The 27,371-nt window shown below is 37.2% G+C and overlaps 1 long non-coding RNA gene across 3 annotated transcripts in view; it reads right to left on the bottom strand.

Annotated features, from left to right (window-relative positions):
- Positions 1–1,650: 1,650 nt before the first annotated feature.
- The window catches only part of LOC115519354, a 32,764-nt gene continuing 7,043 nt past the window's right edge, over positions 1,651–27,371 (bottom strand). The window contains exon 4 of one of the 3 annotated variants that reach the window (XR_003970471.1): positions 1,651–1,882. This is a non-coding gene — a long non-coding RNA (uncharacterized LOC115519354). Of the gene's footprint in view, positions 1,883–17,508; positions 17,841–20,280; positions 20,438–27,371 lie in introns of those variants that run through there. The other 2 variants (XR_003970473.1, XR_003970472.1) reach the window with 2 other exon arrangements.

The following is a 27,371-nucleotide window of genomic DNA, read 5'->3' as shown; positions in this document are numbered from 1 at the left end:
ACCTGATGCTACAGGGAACTCTAGAGCTGGAATGGTCCTTCTGCACTGCCTAAGGTGGGCCAAAAAGAGTAGATCTTTATACTCCCACACTGATCAATTATTTTGAAGAAGCCCAAGCCACAGAGAAAGGACATGTATACATGTTCTAGCCAAAAGCCCTTGCTGAGGTCCCAGCCAACAGCCCACATCTCCTGTACACATGTGGGTGCAGAAGCCTCAAGATGACTCTAGCTCCAGCCACAGTCTGACTGTAGCCACAAGAGCCTGGGCTTAACTGAGTCTAGTTAGCCTCCAAAGCCATGAGTGATGATGATAATAATAATAAATAAATAGACTATTGTTCTGGGCAACTGAGTTGAGGTGGTTTATTACACACAGTCTAATTGATAATTAGAACAGTGAAGAATTCTACTAAGAAACTGAGGCAGCTTTTTCTTAACATTTTCTAGTAAAAGCACTTACTATTATTGTCTTCAGATCTAACCATCATCCTAAAGTTCTCTTCACAATTTCTCTCAAGAGACTTTCATACCTTCAAAATAAGATCCTAAGATCTGCCTTTAACCTCTCTGAGGTAAACAAGCAAATAATTTTCCTGTCTTAGGTAGGATGTAGATTATGACTCTAAGGACACTAAAGTAACAACTTATTTTCTGTTGACAGAAACTGTGCTACACTACAGAACCAAGTAGGTGCATCCAATGGAATTACTGCAGTTTATTGCTTTTCCTTTTATCTGCTCACATTTACTAGTTCATTCTGAGACTCTGTTTTAATATGTAGGAAGCCAATGCTAAATACCTTAAAGGAAAAAAACAGTCAACAGTGAAAGAAAAAAATTTTTTTCAAGTTCATGGAAGTCACTGAAGGATTTAAAAAGAATGTCATGTTCTGATTTACAATTTCTTAAATGCTTATTTCTGAGAGACAGAGAGAGAGAGAGAGAGAGAGAGACTGCAAACAGGGGAGGGGCAGAGAGAGAGAGAGAGAGAGAGAGAGAGAGAGAGAGAGAGAGAAAGACAGAATCCGAAGGAGGCTCTAGGCTCTGAGCTGTCAGCCCAGAGCCCGACATGGGGCTTGACCTCATGAACTGCATGAACCACAGGAACCGTGAGATGGTGACCTGAGCCGAAGTCAGAAGCTTAACCAACTGAGTCACCAAGGCGGCACGCCCCTGATTTACATTTTTAAAACTATGCTGTTTCTGTTGTGTGAAGAATAGAAAGGCGATGCCATAGGAGGGCTATGGCAATCATCCCAAGGAAAGATGATAAGACAAAAATCAGTAGGACTGGGGCACCTGGGTGGTTCAGTTGGTTAAGTGTTTGGCTCTGGATTTCTTCAGCTCAGGTCATGATCTCATGGTTTGTGAGTTCAAGCCCAGTGCTGGGCTCTGGGCTGACAGTGTGGAGCCCTGCTTGGGATTTCCTCTCTCTGTCTCTGTCTCTGTCTCTGTCTCTGTCTCTCTCAGAATAAATAAATAAACAAAAAAATCAGTAGGATTGATGATGACTTCAATATAGAAAGCAGGAAATGTGAAATTATCAAGGATTTCTGAAATGAGCAGCTGGAGGAAAAAGCTAAAAGAGAAGTGGAGGGGAAGGAAAGATTCAAAGTTCAGTTTCAGCCATGTTCAAATTCAGATGTTTCCATAATGAAAATATCAGAAAAAAACACTCAGATAATGCCCTCTGGAACCCAAAGAGAGGTGTGGGCTGGAGTGGGGAAAATAAGAGAACAATCCAGTTTGCAAATGTGCTCCTGCATTTGTTGTTTAATCAAAGTGCTTTCAATTTCATTTAGAATCTTCAAAAATTATTGTTCAGTCTTGTAGAAATGAAGATGTGCCTTATTTGTAAGGTTGCTGTGAAATGTCTGCCATCTGGTGGACATAAATAAATATAAATTTAGATGTAAATTTTTCTCATCCAATAGAATAGAAACATTACTGCCAAGTTGACCAACATAAGTCTTTCTAACATCACTGTCTTGCTAACAAACATTTACATCTTTGAATTTCTCATTAGGGAAAACATTTAAACCTAAATCACATCAAAGTATACAGTACTGGAAAGATTTATAAGAGGAATCCTTAGTTTGATAAAATATTAAAACCAAACACACGTATAATTCCAAAAACTGGATTTTCTAAGAACTACCTTGGAAAAAAATGTAGCCTTTTGGCTCTTTAACAAAAAATAAATTAATATTTATCTTTCCCCCAGATCACAGTCAGTGGGTGCTGGGGAGCTGGCTTCCATAGGCTCATGAGAGCTGACTGTGCACATCTCTTCCCAACTCTAAGTTCAGTGATTTCAGGTTGGTAACTTGAAACTGGCCATGGTGGGGGTATTTTTGCTACAGAAATCAGGAGATACTTGAAATCAGAGTTGTTGGTTTTTTGTTTTTGCTTTTATTTCAGAAAATCAGTTTAGCAGCATACTATACATACCTCTGTTCTCCCTTGAGTCTACCAATTAAAAAAAAAAAAAGCATTCCATGAAGCAGTTAAAAACTTTAAGTTTCTACTTAAATACACATTTCCAAATTTTGGAACACTATGGAATTTTTTAGGAAATACTATTTGAGTTTTATATTTTTCTTTTAGTTGGAGGAGACCAGAGTGAACTTTTAAAAGGTTATTCATTATTAAAATTATTGCATAAAGGTAATAGATCTCAAATTGTTGTAGTCTTTACCAGTCCTGGCATTTGGATTCCTTGTACTGCTGATCGTCAGCTAATAGGAGTGATGATTAACTACATAGCTCCAAAATTGGGACCAGAAACCTAATGCTCTATATGCTTTGAGACCTTCCTTTTAGAGGGGTGAACTCAAAGGATAGAAGTTCTTATTTGTCTGATGACTCAGAAACAGTCCCTCTGATATTTTCTGAGAGCACTGTGATCAGCTTACCTTTGCCTCAGGTGACATTGCCTTAAAGAGGCGTTTTAAACCATAAATGTGAGGTAATTCATTTCTTACAATCCAATCTCTTGTTAACACATAAGGACAACTCCTACACATAAAGCTATTGGACCAGGGTCTTTATGTTCAGGTCCTCTACCATGCCATTTTCTAAAATGGGATTTTCAGACCTTGTGAATTCCATAAACCCTCAGATCAAAGAAAAAGCAGCTTTCTGCTTTCTGAAACAGAAATGAATAGGCCTGTTTCATGTCAGCTGAGGTTCAATATGGCAGAGAAATTCTGTTCAGTGGAAGAATTCATAGGGTCTTTCGATTAGCCTTCAGTGGTAACAAGTGATAGTATTTCATAATAGGTGCAAATGGATTGAGACGGGGATTTGAACAGAAAGGGTATTTGAGTTGGATCATGTTATGAGGCAATGGAGATGTCCAGCATTACTGGTCATTAAAAATAACAATTAGAGGGGTGCCTGGTTGGCTCAGTGTGCAACTCTTGATCTTAGAGGTGTGAGTTCGAGCCCTCTGTTGGGTGTAGAAATTGCTTAAAAATAAAATCTTAAAAAAAATTTTTTTAAGTAGTAATTAGAAAAGTTTTACCAATGTAATGCATTCCCACCAAGTAGCTTCAACTTTCACTTTCTTGAGGACAGCAATTTTGGTATCTCCTACACCTAGCATAAAACCTCAAAAGATATTTGTTTGTCATGCAGGTAAAAGTGAATGCATTGTTAATTTAATGCCTATTTTCCCCCAGGAGACTGCAAGTTCCATTAGTTCAGGGATCATATCTGTCTTATAAACACTGTATCCTCAGTGCTGGCATATAGTAGGGAATTTATACATATTGATTGAATGAACTAAAAGAATATAGATATTAGGTATGATACATAGATACTGGATCCAATGCAGATACATTTAAATTTGTTTTCCAGGTATTCTGGCTTATCAGAATGCCATTTTGTCTTTTATAGGTGATTATATAAAAGCAACGAGGAGGCCTAATTTAACCATCTCATGATATACAGGATTCTGATTTTGCAGGGTCTGAATTTAGTGTAATAAGGAAATTTTCTTAGTTTCCTCATGTCAGACACTAGTTGAGGAAAAAACAATTTACCCACAATGTTCTTGGAGTAACTCTTCCTACTTTTTTTTTTAATGTTTATTTTTGAGAGGGAGGGGGAGGGGGAGAGGAAAGGAGGGAGGGGGAGAGAGAGGGGGGGGGAAGAGAGAGGGAGAGAAGGAGGGAGAGAGGGAGAGAGAATGTGAATGGGGAAAGGGCAGAAAGAGAGGGGGATAGAGGATCCAAAGTGGGCTCTATGCTGACAGCAGGGAGCCTGATGTAGGGTTCTAACTCACAAACCGGGAGATCATGAGCTGAGCCAAAGTTGCCCACTTAACCTACTGAGCCACCCAGGTACCCCCTCCTACTCTCCTTTAGAGAACATGAGATCTGTGGTTCCCCTCAGTTACTCAAACCATTGTGCTTTCCTTCCCTTTTCTTTTCACAGACTGAAGGAACCTGATCTCCACCTCATGTCTAAGACTCTCCATGAGACTTTCTTTGAAAACTGTCAAATTAAACAACTGGTATGTTTTTGCAATACAAAATGTTACCCATTCAACCCTAGGGATAACAGGGAGTAAAAGCCATAATTATAATAATCCAATTAAAAGTGGGCAAAAAATCTAAATAGACATTTTTCTAAAGAAGATACATGAAAGGCCAACAAGTATATGAAAAGATGTTCAACAGCATTAATCATTAAGGAAATGCAAATGAAAACCACAATGAGATCTCTCCTCAAGCTTGTTAGAATAGCTATCACCAAAAAGACAAGAGATAACAAATGCTGGCAAGGATGTGGGAAAAGGGGAAACCTTGTGCTCTGTTGGTGAGACTGTAAACTGCTACAACCACTATGAAAAACAGTATGGAGATTTCTCAAAAAATTAAAAATAGAAATACCATTTGATCAAGCAATTTCACTTCTGGGAATATATCGAAAGAAACAAAAACACTAACTCAAAAGGATATCTGTACCCCTATGTTCATCATAGCATTGTTTGCAATAGCCAAGATATGGAAACAACCTAAGTGTCCATCAGTAGATGAATGGATAAAGAAACTGTGGTATCTATATACAACAGAATTGTATTTAGCCATAAAAATGAGGGAATCCTGCCATTTGGGACAACATGGGTGGACCTTGAGGACATTATGTTATGGGAAATTAGTCAGACAGATTAAGACAAACACTGTAAGGGAGTGCCTGAGTGGCTCAGTTGGTTAAGCATCCAACTTCGGCTCTGGTCACGATCTCCTGGTTCATGAGTTCAAGAACCTGTGTCGGGCTCTGTGCTGACAGCTCAGAGCTGGAGCCTGCTATGTATCCTGTCTCTCTCTCAGCCCCTTCCCTGCTCTCACTCTGTCTCTGTCTCTCTCTCTCCAAAATAAACATTAAAAATATTTTTTAAAAAAGACAAATACTGAAAGACCTCACTTACATGCAGAATCTTTTTAAAAAATCAAACACATAAAAAAAAAAAGATCATATTTGTGGTTACCAGAGGCAGGGAGTAATGAGAGGGGAATTGAAGGAAGATGGTCCAGTTATAAGATAAATTAGTACTAGGGATGTGACATACAGCATGCTGACTATAGTCAACATGGCTGTATGATAGATGGGAAAATTGTTCAAAGAGTTCTTATCACCAAGGGAAAATTTTTTTTTTTTTACTTTCTCCTTCTATTTTATGTATATAAGATGATGGATGCTAACTAAACTTATTGCAGTAATAATTTAATAACATAATCTTTATGCTATAACCTTAAACTTATACAGTGATGTTATGTCAAATATATCTCAATAAAACTGTAAGAAAAAAAAGAGTCCCTGAGTACAAGCCTTTCTTAAGATAGATGTCCTGGGGCGCCTGGGTGGCGCAGTCGGTTAAGCGTCCGACTTCAGCCAGGTCACGTTCTCGCGGTCCGTGAGTTCGAGCCCCGCGTCAGGCTCTGGGCTGATGGCTCAGAGCCTGGAGCCTGTTTCCGATTCTGTGTCTCTCTCTCTCTCTGCCCCTCCCCCGTTCATGCTCTGTCTCTCTCTGTCCCAAAAAATAAATAAACGTTGAAAAAAAAAAAAAAAAAAAAAAAAAAAAAAAAAAGATAGATGTCCTAAGCAGGAATTACATGAATCTCTGGATGCAATCAGATGGTAAAAACCAATACTCCATGCTAAAAGGTACTACTTCCTTTTCATTTTGTGAAAAGGAAAAAGCACAAGGGCAAGTAAATACTTTAGCCATATAGAGTAGAAGAAACAAGAACTTTGAAACTGTACAGAACCTGGTTTTAAATGTCATTCTCGTTTGCCCTTGAGAAAGTTACTGAGCCTCTTTGCACCTTGATTTCTCTTATGAAAATCCAATTAAAAATATCTAAGTGTGGTTGTGAGGATCAACTGACACAATTTAGCATAATAAAGAACACATACAAATCATTCAATAAACATGTATCACTTTATTACAGATGTCTTTGTGATATATGGACCACAGAAAAGCTACAGATGTCTACAAAGAAACTCTACAGAGAATTAAAATACTGAGTGCATCTTCCCCTTTGTGTTTATATTGTAAAGAGACAATATAAAGCCAGTCCAGCTCTCACCACCATTTTCTAACATCCTACTATCTATTACCTTTCAGTTCTTGTAAGTGCTATAAAATTAGTTTCCCCTTGAGGATAGCCACTTATATGCCTAATAACCACAATCTTCTAATATGTGTTAGGTTCCAGTTCTTGTAAGTGCTACAAAATTAGTTCCCCCTTGAGTATGCTACTTATCTGCCTAATAGGTAGAGAACTGAACACACCATTTTGCCTCACACAAACCGTTCCTCTTTCTGACTTCCTGATTCCTGTGAATAACATCAAACATTTCCCAGTAACTCGTGCTTGAAGCTCTAATCATTTTTTTTCACAACCATTTCTCCCTCACCACCACTTAACTGATCATAGTTCCCACAGTATTTTCAAACTCTATTTCTACCTATTTCCTCTTCTAGGGTCACCATCCTAGTTCAGGCCTCCAACCCGGTTTTCTTGCCTCAAGTCCCTTTTCGCCATCAAATTCTTTTCATCTCTAGTTCCCAAATAAATCTTAAGCAAATAATGCTTCTATCATTGAACCTGTTTTACCCCATTACCTCTGCCTCTGCTGAAACACCTCTGGTGGCTCCTCATTGCTTACCAAACTCTAGGCTTTCAACCCCTTCCACAAGATGACCCCTTACTACCTTTCTGACCTTATCTTTAATTACTCTATTATTTGCATCCATCTTGCCTCTTCCCAAGAAGCCCCTGTGCCTTTTTACCTTCATACATCTATTATTGTTTCTCATACTTTGAAAAACCTACAATCTCATTTCACCTGTCCAACTCATGTCACTCTTTAAGGCCAAACCAAATGCCATCTCTCTAGCAAGTGAAATAGTAGATTTACAGAAAATTCATTTTAAAATCGATGAATTTATTTAATTCATTAAACACATACAATGAAATAAAATTCTACCCTGAAGGATTAGGTTTGTTCCTGGCAACAAAATTAAGAATAAAATGAAATCATTAGAAAATTAGTGTGGGGGTTTGACTAGTTAGACAAAAATAGAGGCCAGGAGTCTTTATTTTGGCAAGAAGAATGGAGGGTTAGAAATGGGGGACTGAGCTAGAGCCAGAATAGACTATGATGGGTCATGATTACCAGTAAGTTGGTGAGAGCAGTTAGGCCAGTATTGGTTATAATAGCATAGACTCATCTGAGAGTGTGAAAAGTTGTGCATAAATGCAAATTATGTGAAAATGGATTGCTACCACACTTACAAGTTAGGTTCGCTTATGGCCAGCAGTTCTCAAAATGTGGTCTGTGGACGACATGAACTCCCTGAAAACCTTTCAAGTAACCGCAGGGTCAAAACTATTTACAAAATAATACTAAGACATTACTTGCCTTTCAAACTGTGTTGACATTTGTACTATAATACGAAGGCAATGGTGGTAAAATTGCTGGTGCCTTAACAGAAATCATCGCAGTGATACCAGCCTATACTGATAGCCATTGCATTCTTCACTGCTATATACTCACAAAGAAAAAAAAGTTTCATTTAATAATATGCTTGATAAAATAGCAATAATTACTCATTTTATTTCACATGAACTACTAATTCCATGTCTTTTAAAAATTCTATGATACAAAATGCATACAGCATTCCTGCTGCATACCTAGGCACAATGGTTGTCCTGAGGACAAGGATTTATGTGATTCGGTTGTGAGTTGAACAAGCCATTTTTTTTATATGGAACACCATTTTTACTTGAAAGAATGACAGACAAACTACAGTTATTCAGACTTGGGTATTTGGCAGATATTGTCTCAAAACTTAGTGAAGTCTGTCACTTCAATGAAAACAAACTGCAGCATTTGTTGTTAAAGATAAAATTTGAGCTTTCAAGAGAAATTCAGAATTTTGGGAAACTTGTATCCATCCATGAGTTTAACAATTTCCTAATTCTTTTATTTATTTATTATTATTATTTTTAAAATTTTTGTTTAATGTTTATTTATTTTTGACAGAGAGAGAGAGAGACAGAGCATGAGCGGGGGAGGGGCAGAGAGAGAGGGAGACACAGAATCGGAAGCAGGCTCCAGGCTCCAAGCTGTTAGCACAGACCTCGACACGGGGCTCAAACTCATGGACCGTGAGATCATGACCTGAGCTGAAGTCGGACACCCAACCGACTGAGCCACCTAGGCACCCTGACAATTTCCTAATTCTTAAGGACTTTTCTTTTTTAAAATTTTTTTTTTCAACGTTTATTTATTTTTGGGACAGAGAGAGACAGAGCATGAACGGGGGAGGGGCAGAGAGAGAGGGAGACACAGCATCGGAAACAGGCTCCAGGCTCTGAGCCATCAGCCCAGAGCCCGACGCGGGGCTCGAACTCACGGACCGCGAGATCGTGACCTGGCTGAAGTCGGACGCTTAACCGACTGCGCCACCCAGGCGCCCCTTAAGGACTTTTCTGATGAGATCAGTGACAATGGTAATAAATGTGAGTTTTTGAGAATTCAAAATGAGATGTATCAGAATTTGGAAGATATGTGTACCTCAGTGAACCACTATTTTCCAAATGACCAATGCATGATGTTACAAAATAATGCATAGTTCCATTCAAAGTTCAAGATATCCCATTATACATCAGTGGATTTTAATGTTACAGTATACAAATGTCCATCCATACAGCTTCAGATTCCACATTGCTACTAATCTTTAAGAAACTATCACTTGTAGGGTTTTGGAGGTGTGATATCAAAGAAGAATATTCACAATTATCTTTTTAAAAAAACTATTAAAATTCTCCTTCCTTCTCCAATTACATATGTGTATGAGACTGGATTCTCTAAATTTAATTCAACTAAAACAACATATCAGAACAGATTAAATATAGAAGTAGATATAAGAATTGAGTTGTCCTGTATTTGCTCTGTGGCAACCCCGCTCAGAAGGTAGCCTCATTTTGGAAGTAAAACGTTCACTGATGTTAATAGTACTCTCTTGTTTAAATAGTAACAATCATAATGTACCGAACAAGAATGATTTTAGATTTTCAGAAAGTAGAGTTCACCAACAGGCAGGGGAAGATTCACCAACAGAAGGAAGATTGAGCTCACCTCCTCCCATGGACACACACCAAGGCAACAACTACATGTAATGCAACTCATTGTGAAAATGACCTGAAGACTAGCAGAATGGACCTTCCACAGGTAAAGTCATAAAGAGAAGGCCATATCAGGGGCACCTGGGTGGCTCAGTCAGTTAAGCGTCCAACTTTGGCTCAGGTCATGATCTCACAGTTCGTGAGTCCAAGCCCTGAGTTGGGTTCTGTGCTCAGAGCATCTCTCGGCCCCTTCCCTGCTTGTGCTCTCCCTCTCTCAAAAATAAATAAACATTGAAAATAAATTTTAAAAAAAGAATTAATACCTATTCTTCTCAAACTATTCTAAAAAATAGAAGAGGAAGGCCTGCTTCCAAATTCATTCTACCAGAACCAAAGTACAAAAAAACAAAATTACAAACCAATATTCCTGATGAACATAGATGCAAAAATCCTCAAAATATTATCAAACTGAATTTAAAAATATATTAGTGGGGGCGCTTGGGTGGCTCAGTCGGTTAAGTGTCCGACTTTGGCTCAGGTCATGATTTCACGGTTCGTGGGTTCGAGCCCCGCATCAGGCTCTGTGCTGAATGCTTGCTCAGAGCCTGGAGCCTGCTTCAGATTCTGTGTCTCCTTCTCTCTCTGCCCCTCCTCCACTTGCACTCTGTCTCACTCTGTCTTTCAAAAATAAATAAATGTAAAAAAAATAAAAATACATTAGTGTGTTAACTAACTGGAATTAAAATTAAAACTGAAAAAAAAATACATTGAAAGAATCATTCAGGATGTCCAGTGTATGCAAGGATGACTCAATATCAGCAAACCAATCAATGTGATACATCACATTAACAAAATGAAGGATAAAAATCATATGATCATTGTAATAAATGCAGAAAAAACATCTGACAACATTCACATTCATGATAAAAACTTTCACAAAATGGGTTTAGAGGGAACATACCTCAACATAATAAAAGCCATATATGACAAACCCATAGCTAACATCATACTCAATGGTGAAAGGCTGGAAGTGTTTTCTCTAAGATAGGAATAAGACAAGGATGTCTACTCTCATTGCTTTTACTGAACATAGTACTGGAAGTCCTAGCCACAAAAATCAAACAAGAAAAAGAAATAAAAAGCATCCAAACTATTATGGGAAAGTCAAACTGTCATTATTTGCAGATGACATGACACAGTATGTAGAAAACCCTAAAGACTCCACCAAAAGACTATTAGAACTAATAAATAAATTCAGGAAAGTTGCAGGATACAAAATCAATTATACAGAAGTCTGTTGAATTTCTATACACTAATAGAAAAAGAAATAAAAAAAATAATCCCGTTTATAATTACACCAAAAAGAATAATATACCTAGGAATAAATGTAACTAAGAAGGTGAAAGATCTGCACTCTGAAAACTATAAAACATTGATGAAAAAAATTGAAAAATGACACAAATGAAAAGATATGCTCATTGACTGGAATAATTAATACTGTTCAAATGTCCATACTTACCCAAAACAATCAACAGATTCAATGCTATCTTCATCAAAATACCAATAATATTTTTTTCACAGAACTAAAAGAAGTAATCCTAAAGTTTGTATGGAACTGTGCAAAGAAGACATTGAATTGCCAAAGCAATCTTGAGAAAGAAAGAGCAAAGCTGAAGGTATCACAATCCCAGATTTCAAATGATACAACAAAGCTATAGTAATAAAAACAGCATGGTATTGGTACAAAAATAGACACATAGATCAAGAGAACAGAAAGCCCAGAAATAAACACATGCTTATATTGTCAATTAATTTATGACAAATGTGACAAGAATATACAACGGGGAAAAGACAGTATCTTCAATAAATAGTGTTGTCAAAACTGAACAGATACATGCAAAAGAATGAAATGGGACCATGTTTTTATGCTGAACATGAAAATAAATTCAAAATGGATTAAAGACCTAAATGTAAGACCTGATACCATAAAACTCCTCAAGGAAAACATAGACAGTAAACTATTAGACACTGGCCTTAGCACTATTTTTCCAGATCTGTCCCCTCAAGTAAGGGAAATAAAAGCAAAAATTAAAAATTGGGACTACATCAAATTAAAAACTTTTTTTTTTTTGCACAGTGAGGGAAATGATCAACAAAATGATAAGGCAACCTACTGAAAGACAATATATTTGCAAATGATATACTCAATAGGAGGTTAATATTCAAAACACATTCTCAGCACACACTCATACAACTCAACACACACATAAAAGCAAATAATCCAATTTTAAAAATGGGCAGAGGATTTGCATAGACATTCTTACAAAGAAGACATGCAGGAAGCCAACAGACACATGAAAAGATGCTCAACATCACTAATAATCAGGGAATTGCAAATCAAAACTACAGTGAGGGGGGTGCCTGAGTGGCTCAGTCAGTTGAGTGTCTGACTCTTGATTTCGGCTCAGGTCATGATCTTGTGGCTGTGGAATTGAGCCCTGAGTCAGGCTCCATGCTGGTCATGGAGTTTGCTTAAGATTCTCTCTCTCAGGGGCGCCTGGGTGGCTCAGTCGGTTAAGCAGCCGACTTCGGCTCAGTTCATGATCTCGTGGTCCGTGAGTTCGAGCCCCGCGTCGGGCTCTGTGCTGACAGCTCAGAGCCTGGAGCCTGTTTCAGATTCTGTGTTTCCCTCTCTCTGACCCTCCCCCATTCATGCTCTGTTTCTCTCTGTCTCAAAAATAAATAAAAGTTAAAAAAAAATTAAAAAAAAAAAAAAAGATTCTCTCTCTCATCCTCTGCCCCTCTCCCCAACTCCCCCGTGTTCTCTCTCTCTAAAATAAAAACAAAAAAATAAAACACAGTGAGGTATTACCTCACACCAGTCTGTTTGTGGGACTGTTAATGGTGCAACCACTACGGAAACAGTACAGAGTTACCTCAAAAAATTAAAAACAGAAATATCATACAACCCAGTAATTCCACTTCTGGGTATTTAGCTGAAGAAACAAAAAGACTAATTCAAAAAGATACATGCAGCTCTGCATATTACAGCACTATTTACAATAGTCAAGATGTGCAAGGAACCTAAGTGTCCACAGATAGATGAATGGATAAAGAAGATGTGATAAACATACACAATGGGGGCACCTGGGTGGCTTATCGGTTAAGCGTCTGACTTCAGCTGAGGTCATGATCTCATGGCTCAGGGTTTGAGCCCCGTGTCAGGCTCTAAGCTGACAGCTCAGAGCCTGGAGTCTGCTTCAAATTCTTTGTCTCCCTCTCTCTCTGCCCCTCCCCAACTTGTGCTGTTTCTATCTGTCTCTGGCTCTCAAAAATAAATAAACGTTAAAAAAAAAAAACATACACACTTGATTATGGATTACTAGTCAGCCACAAGAAAGAATGAAATCTTGCCATTCACAACAACATGGATGGACATAGAGGGTTTTATGCTGAGTAAAATAAGTCAGACAGAGAAAGACAAGTATTACACGATTTTACTTACATGTGAAATCTAAAAAACAAAACAAACAAACAGAAAGAGACTCATATAATGCAAAGAACAACTGGGGGGTGCCAGAGGGGAAGGGATTATGGGATAGGTGAAATAGTGGAAGAGAACTAAGAGGTACAAACTGCCAGGGGGCCTGCGTGGCTCAATTGGTTGAGTGTCCAACTTCGGCTCAGGTCATGACCTCACAGCTCGTGAGTTTGAGCCTGCATTGGGCTCTGTGCTGATGGCTCAGAGCCTGGAGCCTGTTTTGGATTTCTGTGTGTGTCTCTCTCTCCCCCTTCTCCACTCATGCTCTATCGCTCTCTCTCAAAAATAAATATTGAAAAATTTAAAAACAGGTACAAATTTCCAGTTATAAGTCACAGAAATGGAAAGTACAGCACAGGGAATATCATCGATAAGATTGTAATAACTTTGTATGGTGAAAGACAGCAACTAAACTGATTGTGGTGAGGATTTTGTAATGTACATAATTGTCAAACACTGTATACATGAAACTAATATTGTATATCAATTATACTTCAATTAAAATTAAAAAAAGAACTGAGCTGTCCTCTATAAAGCCAGCCATTAAAGGGATTTGCAAAAGTGTAAAACCAATAGTACTCACTAAATTATTTTGGAAAATACACTTAATAAAAAAATGTTATTTATGTTAAAATATAATGGGTATTGTAATTTTTAAAGGAATCAAAAAAATTTTTTAAGTAGGCTTCACACACCCAGCACAGACAACGCGGGGCCTGAACTCATGACCCTGAGATCAAGACCTGAGCTGAGATCAAGAGTCAGACACCTAACTGAATGAGCTACCTAGGCACCCCAGAAATCGATCAATTTCTTTTTAAAGTTTTATTTATTTATTTTGAAGTTGGGGGGAGGGAGAGGCAAAGACAGAGGGCAATAGAGAATCCCAAATAGGCTCTGTGCTACCAGTGCAGAGCCTGATCTGGGGCTTGAACCCATGAACTGTGAGATCATGACCTGAGCCAAAACCGAGAGTCAGATGCTTAACCAACTGAGCCACCCAGGTGCCCCAGGAATGAATTAATTTTTTAAAAATCCTGCTATAATTTCTAACACGATAAATACCAACAAATTTAATTCATATAAACAAAAGCTCTTTGGAATTTTCCATAATTTTTTAACATTAAACATTTAAGAACTGCTGCTCTTGACAGCTGCCCAGGGCAGCCTTCTTAGGACTGTTAGGAAACAGAGGTTAAGGAATGGATAGCTCCCCTGTTTAAGTGGCTGTGTGTTTTGGTTCAGAAATTGTTCAAATCTGTCTTGGGCCAAAGTAGAAGAGAATCTAAGGTCAGATGAAGTTAGGATTACCTGCATCCCCTGGTTTATTAATGTCTATTCCAAACTTTAGCTTTATTTTGTCAGAGTTCTGATATCCTCACCTCAACGTAGCCTCTCAAGGACAGACTGGCAATACAACTAGATTAATAGAACTCCTAGGTCTGTTCTTATGAATCATACCCTTCCTAGTTAAGAAAACAACAGTTATCTTCACCATTGTTAGGTAATCACGTGGTCTAACCTCATAATCTAGATCATCCACTAGGATGCAAGTGGAGAATGTGGGCTGCAAGAAACTGGGGTGCTTATTTTGCTTTAGAGGAGGAGAAATTGGTGAAATATGGAATAGATATAGAAAATGAAGAGAAGCTTCAGTTTTATGATCTTGATGGTGGGGAGGAGACCCAAGAAGAGATTGGATAATGTTTACAGGGCTTTAGGAATGAAATTTCATAAACAACCCTAAATTTAGTTTCCTGTATGCAAGAGTTTCCCTGATATAAGTTGGATTAGACCTTGGGGATTGCTTCAATTTGATGAATGAGCATCTGTTTAAATGGTTTGTAGATGGTTTAAGTGGTTTGTACATGGCTAAAGTACAGTGAAAGAGATGAAGCACTAGGAAAATGGAAAATATAGTTTATGTGGAAGGGAAGGTTCCATTATAAAATGGAAGGTTATATTATTGCTATTGGGGGAATTCAGTAATGAAAAGGAAAAATGATCTAATTATTTGTCTTGATAGTAGGCAATGGTCCTGTCAATTAGACTAAGTCAATAAAGGAAAAAGTAAATGTTGACCTAACAGGCAAAAAGACACTGACAAAAACAGGATAGAAATGGGAAAGAGGGTCTAATCTTTCATGAGAACAGACCAAATTAGGGTTGAGTTGTAGCAAATTTCCAGGTGTAAAAAGCACTCTAAGTGCAGACTCTGTGGTGGTCACTGGCCTATTTTCTCTCAGATTCATCATTCCCAGGCTCTCCCTTGCTCTACACTCTGAATCACAGGATATGGCCAGGTTAAACCATATTTCCCAGTATCCGTTTGCCAACTGGTCACTAGTTAGTTTCAGCAAATAGAAGGTAGTAGTGGGAGATCAGAAGGGAAAATGAGGGAGAAGCATCTTACCACTAGGAAAAAGGCACAGGAAACCATCATATACAACAACACTTGTCACTTGGAAGGCTGCCAGTTTTTTTTTTTTAATTTTTTTTTTCAACATTTATTTATTTTTGGGACAGAGAGAGACAGAGCATGAACGGGGGAGGGGCAGAGAGAGGGGGAGACACAGAATCGGAAGCAGGCTCCAGGCTCTGAGCCATCAGCCCAGAGCCTGACGTGGGGCTCGAACTCACGGACCGCGAGATCGTGACCTGGCTGAAGTCGGACGCTTAACCGACTGCGCCACCCAGGCGCCCCGAAGGCTGCCAGTTTTGAGTGGACTCAGAAAAAGATAGTTCCTGAGTACAATTACTCTTCATTTATGGACCTGAGAAACTAAAAGAAACAAGTTATCTGCCTCCAACATACCCAACATTCAATGGTGGCACAGATTTAGTATAATACTTACAAACATTACAGTTCAAAAAGGGGGAAAATGAAAGGTAAAAAGACGTCCTTGGTCCATAACATTTTGAAATACAACTAGGTAAATGTTGGGAGTTCCTTGATTAGGTTCTTTGTCTTTGGGATAATCCTCCATGGCTCTTGATTCTGCCCTCTGGGTTCAGCCCTCTGAGTCATCTTTCCTTTTTTATGTAAGGTAGCATGTTTACACATGAGTAGGTTTATCAGCCTATTTCCTGCCAGTAAAATTTGGGGGGGTCTGGCAGCCTCCTTTTGTTTTATAATTCTGTCTTTCTCATTCCAAACTGGCATTGTTTTTGCTGAAATAAGTTCCTCAAGAACTTGATGGGTCTTCATGTATTTCAGTGAGGTTTACTCCATTAGACAAAGACCACACAAGCTATAGTTTGTTTCAAAATAACCTCATCTCTATCTTTGGCTCCTGCTGAGAGCCTAGGGCTGAGAAATAGCATCTTTAAACTTCTTAGAGGCCAAGAGGTTTGATTGAGAAGATGTGAGGCACACCCTTCTACTGAAAAAGCCCTTTGTGTGATTAAAGACCTTGTCCTTTGATCTCTTTCAGGTTTTAACAAAAGGTTGTGGACTTATTCCCTGGGAATTTTCTCTAGAGTAAGCTTTCCTTTTTTTTTTTTTTTTTAAGTTTATTTATTTGAGAGAGACGGAGACAGTGTGAATAGGGGAGGGGTAGACAGAGAGGGAGGGAGGGAGGGAAGGAGAGAGGGAGAGAGAGAGAGAGAGAGGGAGAGAAAGAGAGAGAGAGAGAGAGAGAGAATCCCAAGCAGGCTCCCCACTGCCTGCATACAGCCTGACATGGGGCTTGAACCCATGAAACCATGAGATCATGACCTGAACTGAAACCTGGATGCTTAACCAACTGAGCCACCCAGGCATCCCTAGAACAAGCTTTCCTGATAGTGTTCAGAATCCATTTCCTAGTGTTAATATTTTTACCATCTGGGGAGGATGAAGATTTTCAAAATTATCGAGTCCTGATCCCTTTTTGTTTAATAGTTCTTCCCTAAACTGTCTCTCTTTTCTTGAATTTTACTCTTACGTAGCAAGAATAAACCAGTAGTCACCTTCAACACTTGCTTGGAAATCTCCTTAACTGTATAACCAAATTCATCATTTACAAGTTCTGCTTTCAACATAACGGCAGGAGGTAATTTTACCAAGTTGTCTGCAACTAGGATTCCCTTTCCCCTAGTTTCCAATAACATGTTCCTCATTTCCTTCTGAGTTCTCAATGTTAATGTCCTCATTTTCATATTTCTACTGATAATCTGTTCATGCTTTATCATGCTTTTCAACATTCTTCCAGCCTCCACCCACTGCTCAGTTCCTAAACCATGGACATATTTTTAGGTATTTGTTACAAGAGCACCCCAGTTCTAGATACCAAAATCTGTATATTTTATATTTATGTGCAACAAATCCCATAAATTTAGCAGCTTAAAACAATACACTTTATTATCTCTGTTTCTGTGTTGGTTAAGAGCCCAGGCACACCTTAGTTGGTGTTTCCACTTTTGGGTCTCTCCTGGTTACACCGAATGTTTTGGGTGGGCTCTGTTCCCATTTGGAGGCTCAAGCAAAGAAGAATCTGCTTCCAGATTCTCTGAGATTTTTGGCAGAATCCATTTCCTTGCAGCTGTAGGACTCGGGGCTTTAGATGTTTTTTGCTGGCTGCCATCCAGAGGCTGTTTTCAGTTTCTAGAGGCCACCTGAGTTTCTTGCCACATGGTCCTCTCCATAGGCAGTTCACAACACAGCAGCTTGCTTCATCAAAGCCAGCAGGAAAATGAGAAAGAACAATTCTGCTACTAAGATGGATTCTTACATAATGTAACATAATGATGAGAGTGATGTATCCCACCACATCTATGATATTATAATATAATATAATTATGGGAATAATATCCTATCACCTTTGCCAAATTATATTGGTTCAAAGCAATTTACAGGCTCCATCTTATGAAAATTAATAAAGGGAAACCTCACTAAAGTGAACTTGGGATAATAGAAGGAAAAGCTGGAATGGGAAGCCATACCACTTAGTGTCAATTATAGAAAGAATTGTCAATTACAGATCCCTGAAACAAGCATTCTCAACAGGCAAGAATCATTAATCACAGGCCCCAAGAGGGAAAGATGTACATTGCATCTGCTACAAGAAACTAACTACCCCTGTAACCCTGCCAATGAGAAACTGCCACTACCCTAGACTGGTGCTTTTCTCCAATGGATTTTTGTTCAAAAACAAACCCTCCCAATGTCCTCCTTTTCCATAAAATAACATTCTTTGCCTTTGTTAGACAATCAATAGTTTTGCTATAACTTGCCGGTCCTGAATTGCAATTCTGTTTTTCCAAAATAAATCCCTTTTTGGCTGGCAAAATACCTTTTATTTTTAAGGTTTACAACCTATATTTAGGGGTAGGAGCTTAAAGAAGGACATTAATATTGGAAGACAGAGACCACTGGGAGCTACCTTAGGGTCTATCTGCCACACATACATAATTTCTCAGGACTATTTTTAATGACGCAATGCTAAAACGTCATTGAAAAGAGCACACAAAGGAATTCCAAGATGCAGTATCTCTCCTCCATAGAAGCAGAACTTGCCCTGGATATTAGATTGGGCTAGGCTGGTAAGTGGAGCTCAATTAGTTTCTGTTGTAGACAGAGCATTTTATCAAGTATGAACCTGGCAGATCTTGACAACTCAGAAAGAGCAACAGAAGTAATTGAATATAAAGGAGAAAACTGTTGGGGCACCTGGGTGGCGCAGTCGGTTAAGCGTCCGACTTCAGCCAGGTCACGATCTCGCGATCTGGGAGTTCGAGCCCCGCGTCAGGCTCTGGGCTGATGGCTCAGAGCCTGGAGCCTGTTTCCGATTCTGTGTCTCCCTCTCTCTCTGCCCCTCCCCCGTTCATGCTCTGTCTCTCTCTGTCCCAAAAATAAATAAACGTTGAAAAAAATTTTTTTTTTTAAATAAAGGAGAAAACTGTTAAAGAACATTTATCACACACAAAAAAAAAAAACCTAGTTTCTTCAGTTATCTCTATTTCCATGGTGTCTGTCACCTCAAGTGGTAGCCACCACTCATTCTACTTTGCTAGAATGACTATCATTCCCTTTACTTTGGTCATTTGTCAAATCATAAAGATGAAATCAGATGACTGTCAGGTCACATGTTGGCTAGGGATGGAATTACAAAGAAAGGAAAATCATGACACTTGGGGAAATAGTTATGAGGAAGGAAAACCAATGGAGGACTTAAGAAAAGGACTTGAGTCAGAGTCATCTGACACCATGGCTAGCACACTGAATTTTTAAAATTCTCACATAAAACTTCTAAAATGGTTACCTTAAGATTACACTGGCTAAATAGTCAGGGTTGTTTCCTTTACTTAAAATTGGGTTAGTGTTCTTTGAAATGTCTAAAGAAATAGGGCTACCATTGGTTGAATGTATTGTATGTACAGGCCACAATTTCACAACATTTTTATGGGATAGATGCTATTTTCAATCCTTTCTCCTAAGTATGGGGAAATTGTTCATCTCAGTTAGGATGTTGAGTAACTTGCCCAAGGTCACACAACAAGTAAATGAGACAGCCAAGATGCCAGAGCATACCTGCTGACTCTAAAGTTAAAGCCTTTAGCCACTGCATTACAGTGTTGCCTCAGGCTTCAAGATAGAGGAATCTCAAAAAAGTTTTTAATATTTAAAAATAATTTAAGTTTTTCCGTACCTCATTTTAGTCTATCTTAAACTAGTGAACTTAAAATTTGTTTTTCTTCTGGAAGATGCAAACTAATCTGTAGTGACAGAAAGCACATCAGTGGTTACTGGAGGATGGGAGAGGGTGGGGAGGGCCAGGAGACAGGAAGAAGGAAATACAAAGTGGCACAAAAAATTTTTAGGAATAAGTATGTTCACTATTTTGAACTATGGTAGCGATAGTTCACAGTTGAATACATGTCAAAACTTATCAAATCATACTTTAAATTGTACAGTTTATTGTGTGTCAGTTATTCTTAATATTACAGATGAGGAAATAGATATCAAGAAGTTAAAGTCCCTTGTCCAAGATTAGCCAGAGAGGCGGTAGCAGAGACAGGATAAAATACAGTTTTAAAAATTCTTGAAAAAGTACTGTTTTTCCCTCTCAGTTTGATAATTTATCCCTACATGGTTTCAAAAAGGGCTTGAAGAGACATAAAATATGAAATATATATTATAGGAAGAAGATTGTATTTAAGAACTCTCAGTTAACTTACATATCTCAGTTGAGCACTGGAAATCCATGGTGAATTCATTTAATGAAAAAGTTTAATGTATCTCATTAGAAGTTTGTCATCACAAGCAATCTGAGAAATATATATTTTTAGGACTTTTATGATTATGTGACCAGCAGGGGGCAACTAAATACTTGAGAAACAGCATCATATACGGGAAAACAAATTAAAATTGGAGACTATGAACATTCTCAGTTGTACAGAACTTAATTCTTTTTAAAATGATAAGTAACACCTAGCCACACATTCTCACAATATTGAATTTGTGAAGACAATTAGAACACTCCCCTAAGTAAAATCTATATACTAAGGCCTATATGTGGCAGATTGTTTTGGTTGTTTTTTCAGTCTACAAGGTTCTTTGCAAAAATCTATGAATTTTATAACCATTGAGTTTTTTTTAACTTTGTGTTATATAATATATAATACACATTGACATACACCTGTAGGTTATTCTAGGATTCTGAGATTTCACTCGATATTCTAAGATCAAAGTAATTAAGATTTGCATAGAATCTCATTTTTAACCTAAAATTTAATAAAGTATCATTTCCTAACCTTCTTTTAAGACTAATTTTTAGGTTGTTATATTAGTCATGGTTCTCCATTGAAACAGAACCAACTGTGTTAGAAGAGACCTATATGGTCAAATAATCCAAACTTCCTCCAGACAAAACTACAATAACTGGCACAACTAGTTTAAATTTAAACTAAATTTAAATAAATTGAATTAAATACGTCTAGTAGTGGTGGAGTTCTGCCAGAGCTCCAGTGTGGAGTTGGGAAGTACTATAGGATAAAGGTTAAGCATTCAGGGGTCAGATTATCCAGGTTCACATAATGCCTTCTCTACTTACTTTCTGTGTAACATTGGATGAGTTACTTAAATTTGCTAATCCTCCATTTCCTCACCTATACAAAAAGGTCAGTAATAATAGCTATTCATAGTACAAATTGCTAGTGTTAATCAATATTCAGTTCTCTTTCTTCTGGGCGCTCAGTAGAATGACTGTCATTTCTCAGCACCCCTGCAACTGGATGGGCACATGTGATTCTGTCTGGTCAATGAAATACTGTGCAATCGACACGTGTCAGTTTCTAGATGAGGCCATGAAAGGTCAATATGAAATTTTTTAGTGTTTATTCTCCTACTGGGACAATCATGGAAAAAGACTCATATTAAGATGGTGGCACCACAAGGTTAAAGAGCCTAGATTACTATGTCATCACATGGAAGACATGAGCCAGAGCCAACCTGGAGCCAGAGCCAACATTTTGAAATTAGACATAAATCTCTGTTCAGTTAAATCATTGATTTTCCAGCTGCAGAATAACCTAGACTATTCTGTTCTGTCGGAGTTGTTCTGATGATTCAATCATAGTATGAGAATTGCTTGTCTGATAAACAATAAGAACTCAAATATTGTAATTATTATGTTGAATCAATCATTGATATTGAATCAATGAATATAAAGCATTGCTCTGTTGTTGATTATTATAATGATTCAAAACTCAGTCAAATTAGAGTACCAGGTAACTTTTGTTTAAAGTATTCTAACTCTTTGAACTTCTCCTTGGAACATTGCCTAACACACAGTAGGCATTCAGCAATAAATGAACAAATTCTTGTTTTGCTGATTATCTGATCATTGCTATCATTTTTTTCTGAGATCTTTTATTCTCTTGTTAGACTGGCAAGATTCCATTTTCCATTTTTTTTATTAGACCTAGCTTCTCAATAATTGTTCTATCAATAATGGGGCTTAGCCAGTGACAGCTCCTTATATATCTTACTCTCTTCTGAATTCAGAAACAATTGATAGGGTGTCAGATAAAGATGAAAACCACTTTCCTACTGATAAAGCTGCTTAGACAAAGGACTTCAATGTACAGCCACAATGAAGCTTTTCAATACTTTTCCCCAGGTCCAAATGGGAGATGGCATAATAAAAGGAAAATTTGGGTCTTCAGGACAGATAAACTTGGACAGAATCAGTGTTCCACACTCAGTAAGGTCAAATGTAGAAAGAATGAGGGTTAGGATTCAGGCCTGCCTGTAAAAGCAAGCCCAGGCTCTGATCCATGTGTATTTAGTTTATTACACAGAATGAGAAACAGGACAGAACATAATCTGTTGTGGGTAGGTAGATTTGAAAAATATGGCAAGAAAGGGGCTAGGTCTTATTTTCTTCTTCTTAAATCATCACTTAAATAAAATAGCTCTTTCTACTTAGGGGATATAGCAGAAATAAAAGTGGAAGGTACACTTCCCTAAAGTTCTGAAAGTAGCATATTTCTAATTTAAGATCCAGGTAGGAGAACACCTAAATATATAAGTATATAAACTTATAAATACATAAATGTCTAACTGAAGATTACAATAATTAGAGATTATATATATATGATTATGTTGCTCCGGAGGGAGGACTAGGCTAGAAATACATATTAGATAGACTAAAAAGAATGAGAACACAAGATCCATTTTCTCCTCTCTTTTCTAGGAAGAAGATATAGAGTGAAAAGAGAAGAGGGCTGAGTATGAAATTTTGGAGCAATGAAGAAATAGCAGAGAGAGAGAAACTTGCAAAGAATGAGGAAGAGTCAGAAAGGTAAGAAGAAAACTAATATGACGACATAAAAACTAAATAATAAATAAGTGAATTTCTGCCAAAGATCAGCAGAAGCATACAAAGAAGTTGCCAATTCGTGAGGACTGCTACAGTGAAAAGGCTACATGAATCTAGAGCTGAGCCCTATGAACCATGGGTAAGATGAAAAGGCAAAGGAAAATCTGCAAGAATAGAGGTTTTAAAAAAAGTAAGCAGCTAGGTTGAGGCCCTGACAGCCTCTTAATGCTGGAATGTTTAGTCTCATGTTGATGATGATTCAGAAGCTATATGTTAAGGCTTAGTAAGAAATAGTGATTTTCTTAAAAAAAAAAAAATTCTGTTACTATGAAAGTAGTACGTGCAGGACAGAAAGTTGGAAACTATATATAAGTAAAATAGAAGAATAAAAATATCCATATTTCCCATCTATTACCACTGTTAACAGCTTATTGTATATCTTTGCATACCTTTATTTATCCCTATATATGCGTATAAATATATATATATTTAACCAAAATAGTTTCATACTTGTGCAGTTTTACAACTTGCTTTTTAAAAATTAACAATCTCTAACTTTCCAATAAATGAATTTTAATCTTACCTAAAACCCAAATTCAGATTTTCCCATTAGTCTCCAAGTTATCTTTTCTCTGAAGATTACTAACTAAAAGTAAGGAATTATTTATTTTTCCTTTCCTGCATAAACCATATTTTAAGGTAACCAAATAGTTCTAGGTATAAAGGCAAGCTCTATTTTACTGAAAAAATGTCAGAATATAAAATGAATAATGGAATTAAAATTATTTTGCAATTTTTATTAAGATTATTGACTTGTGCAAGGGTTTACAACAAGGGTTAAAACATGAGGTTTATAGAAGGGGAACTGGGCATACGCATAGTATCAAAGTAATACCAAACAAATTACTTCCCAGTCACAAGTTTATAAAGTAGAAATGAGACTGCCATATCATTAATTCAATTATCAGTCTGAGCATCAATAACTATGAATCAATCAAATAGCATGAAAGATGCTGTAAAAACAATATACTACATCACCTATAAATATTCTAGCCCCAAATGTTTAATTTGAATCCACCAAATCTCTACATCTGATATCTTTAAAACATTTCAAAAAGCGATTTTTACATCTACTGAATATCATAAACAAGATATCCTGGATATTCTACTGAATATCAGAAATATTGTGAGGGTAGAAGAATAAGGAAATGCATGTATTCCTGTATTGTGCTTAAAGATAATTTTTTTTTACTATGATTCATAGTAAACCGAATTATAGTAAACTTAAGAAATAAGTTTGGCAAGAGGGGATTGGCTTAGAGTGTGGACTCCATGTACTGCAACACTCTAAAGGTTGTTTGAAGTCTTACTTGAATGGAAAACAAAACTCTGAAGTTGAGTCTATCTCCTGATTGCTGTAGAAGAAGCTTTCATTCTTACATCACATGTGAGACTGATACCTAAATCGGGGAATGTACAGATTCTTAGATAAATCTACTTCCGTAGCCTGAGGTTATGCCCATCTATGTATATTCTATAATTCTCAGAATTGGGCCAGCTGCCACAAAGCCTTGGTATCAACGTAAGGTTGGTAGAGTATACAGTCTGTGTGTAATTGTTTTTACCACTGAGTAAAGTGAAAATACAGTTAGTAAAATTGTGTACAATGTAATATTCCCCAAAGATAGTAATCATAATAATTTATGTTTCTTGAGTTAATTCTCATAACAACACTGTAAAATAAAAAAAAATTTAACTCTACTTTACAGATGAGGAAAGAGGCTGGGTGAGGTGGCAGGGCTAGTAAATGGCAGGGCTAACATTAGAACTGAGATATATCTGACTTTAGAGGTGGAGGTTAACTGCACTATACTGTACTAGTACAGTGAGTCAAAGTTATATTGATAAGCTTTGTAACATTGATTAAATTGATTGAGATTTTTCTTTGGACTTGATAGTGGTATTAACTCATAACAGTTTCTGGATTATAACTGCTAACCTAATGGGAACATCCATGCATAAAATGAAAGCACTTAGTTCTTGTCAAATATTAGCACTGAAGAAATAAAACATTAACAGAATACTTTCAACTCCCCCCCCCCCCCGAAAACAGTCAGTGCTAGTCAGGCAAAGCTTAAACTTTCACTTGACTTTTTGTTGCTACTTTTTATGAATTTGACAGTTGTGCATTTGGAATCTGTTCAAATTCTATTTGTAGCTGAATCATGTGAATGCCAAGGAGATCAGTACATCTGCTTCTTAGCATCTCTAATCTGTATTTGCAGAAGGCTTTATATAAATTTGAACATGTTAACGTGCTTAATCAGATTTATTTACCACAGTTCATATGATGTTTGGCCTTTCACCATGGCTTAACAGAGGTTTGGAGCAAATAACAGATTGCATGAGTTGCTTTTGACTTGAATACTTTTACCAAAAAATAATCATAGACACGACAAAGAGGAAATGATTACTATCTTACAGGTAGAAAATAACAAGTAGTAGGTGTAGAGTACATGCCCATGTATTTGACCTACAGGTAGAGAAAAGAAAGTGACATAATATGAAGGATTTTTTTTTTCCCTAAAGCATGGGCCCAATTATATAGCATGTGTCTCTAGATAATGAGACATTTAAAAACACCATAATCAAATATCATTATCATATCTAAAACAATTAACAATAATTCCTTGATATCAGGTAATATCCAACTAGTATTAATATTTCCCTGGTTGTCTCATTAATGTCTTTTGTAAAAGTGCTTTGAATCAGAATCTAAAAGAGGTCCACGCATTGCATTTGGTTGATATGTCGAATGAGTCTATTTTAATACGTTAATAGTAACTTCCTTTTTTTTCTTGACCTTATTTTGGCATAAAGGTCATTTTCCTCTATAATTTTCCCTGTTCTTAGTTGAGATAATTGTCTTCATGGTGTACTACTTTTGTAATAACTTCAGGAAGGAGGGGTTGGGATGCAAACAATGTCAGGTCCAAGACTATTGGCTGACAGCAAAAGGTAGTCAGAAGTAATCAACACAGTAGGACCACAAGCAGTGAAGTATTTGGCCATCTCTGGAAAGGAGCTGACATTTAAAAATGAAATCATAAATAGATGTATCCCAACTCCAGTCCATTTCCAGGAGGGTGTTATAGGGATTAAGGGTTAAAGGAAACCGGTGGCAGAATTGGATTGGGAGTCTGGTCTCAGCTGTCTGTGCATATAATAGCAGGCAAAAGTTAGGCTCCCATGGGAATTGACAGAAAACAACTAAGGGAAAATATCAACAGGGCTTAGAACAGAGGGATGAACCTGACAAGAATGCATTGGACAGACATTACTGGAATATAGGATAGGTGTCTTCTTTCTTCACCTTGTCACCTTTGGGTACCAGTGTTCTGGAGGAGTTAGAAAGATAATAAATACTTAGGAGATTTGACAAAAGGCATCTAGGTAACACCTGCCCTTGTTGGGAGTGGTACGGAGATTTCTACCTGATGATGTTGTGTGTATGGAACTTTCATTCCCAGCACAGAACAACAGAAATGAGAGTTTTGAAACACTGTTAGTTTATAGGGCAAGTCTCTTGATAGCTTCCTATTCATTTCAGAAAAGAGGTGGAGTAACTTACAGATACTTAATTTTTTTTGTAACTAGGATGGGCCTTGGACCCAGTATAAACTGATAACTTATTAAATTGAAAGAATTAATGTACAATCTAGTTTATATGAATTACTTGTGAACTGTCAGAAAGTTTATAGATGTATAATACAGATTGGACAAAGCTAACTGGAATAATCTATACTAGTCTAATATAGAATCTCTTGAACATTAAAAACTATAAAGAAAGGGAATTCATTTGGACATTCTGCAGTGAAATTATAGATTTGGTTTCATCAAGAAAGCATTAAAGAAGTAAGTATGTTTCAAATAATCTCATGTGGTTGAGGAAAACAAAGAGAGTAAAGCTTTGGTAAAAAAAAAAGTAAGTTATAATTTCTCTGCATTGTAGTTACCACAACTTTGGAAATTTAAGGAATTATGCATCCTATGCTTTTAATGTTTACATAATTGTGACAAACAGCTTTTTATACACTTTGTCTTTTTAAAAATTCTTTTTCTTATTTTAAGTAGGTCCCATGCCCAACATGGGACTTGAACTCACAACCCTGAGATCAAGAGTTGTATACTCCATTAACTGAGCCAGCCAGGCACCCCTATGCTCTCTTGAAATTGAAATGAAAACCATACTTATAGCTGGGAATGTGTAGTCCAGGTAGATATCAGAAAGAAATGGGTTCTTCTTCTTCATTTAAAAATTTATTTGGAATTCAGGATGCCCCCTGGGCTGACTTAAACCTCAGGAGTCAATCTTTACA

This window comes from Lynx canadensis, chromosome B4 (genome assembly GCF_007474595.2).
Source record: "Lynx canadensis isolate LIC74 chromosome B4, mLynCan4.pri.v2, whole genome shotgun sequence".
NCBI lineage: Eukaryota > Metazoa > Chordata > Mammalia > Carnivora > Felidae > Lynx > Lynx canadensis.
Note: the sequence above shows the minus strand (reverse complement) of the source record. Positions and strands in the feature narration are given on the sequence as shown.